This window comes from Elephantulus edwardii, unplaced genomic scaffold (genome assembly GCF_000299155.1).
Source record: "Elephantulus edwardii isolate Elephantulus edwardi_28Jun2011 unplaced genomic scaffold, EleEdw1.0 scaffold00221, whole genome shotgun sequence".
Lineage (NCBI taxonomy): Eukaryota > Metazoa > Chordata > Mammalia > Macroscelidea > Macroscelididae > Elephantulus > Elephantulus edwardii.
The window spans coordinates 3,307,935-3,308,777 of NW_006399971.1; the positions used below are offsets into that span (position 1 = coordinate 3,307,935).

At 45.1% G+C, this 843-nt stretch overlaps 1 pseudogene; it reads right to left on the reverse strand.

Moving 5' to 3' along the window:
• Positions 1-3: 3 nt before the first annotated feature.
• LOC102862369 lies at positions 4-843 on the reverse strand (annotated as a pseudogene).

Genomic DNA, 843 nt, shown 5'->3' on the forward strand with positions numbered 1-843 from the left:
AATGTAATCCTTCAAAAAGTCTTCAGCAAGTTGTCGTACTTCTTTTGGCCAAGTTGCACTTATTTGATCCACAATCTTCCGTATTTGGGATTCAAAGCCCATATCAAGCATTCTAGCTGCTTCATCAAGGACAAGGTAGGTAGTTCTTCTTAGATTGGTCTTTCCACATTCTAAAAAGTCAATCAGCCTTCCAGGTGTTGCAATACAGATCTCCACACCTCTTTCCAAATCACGTATCTGAGGTCCCTTGGGAACTCCACCATAAATGCAAGTAGACTTCAAACGACATGCTCTACAGTACTCTGCAGCCACTTGCCGCACTTGTTGGGCCAGTTCCCGAGTTGGCGCCAGCACCAAGCAAATAGCCCCATCACCTCTCTCTAGGAATGGTTGATGATTGGTGTGGACAATAGCAGGCAGCAAATAAGATAATGCTTTTCTGGATCCAGTCTGTGCCACTCCAACCATATCCAACCCATTTAAAGCAACTGGCCATCCCTGAGCTTGAATAGCAGTAGGTTCGGTGAAATTCCGTCTTGCAATCACATCCATGACATTTGCAGGGAAGTTTGCCTCATAAAAATTCAACACCGGTTTTGGGCAGTTGTGACCTCTAACTGTAACTTCCTTGCTTCTTCTGTATGTCTCCACATCTTGCACTGTGCGCCTAGCCAAATCAGGGTGTTCTTGATAAAAATTCTTCTCAAATTTGGGCAGCTCATCAAGATTCCGTTTCTTTTTAACTAGCTTCTCTCCAGGGTTTCCGAACTTCTTTCCAGATAATGGTCCTGCCCTACTTCCTCCAAATCGAGGTGCTCCAAACCCTCGATCCCGGCTCGACAT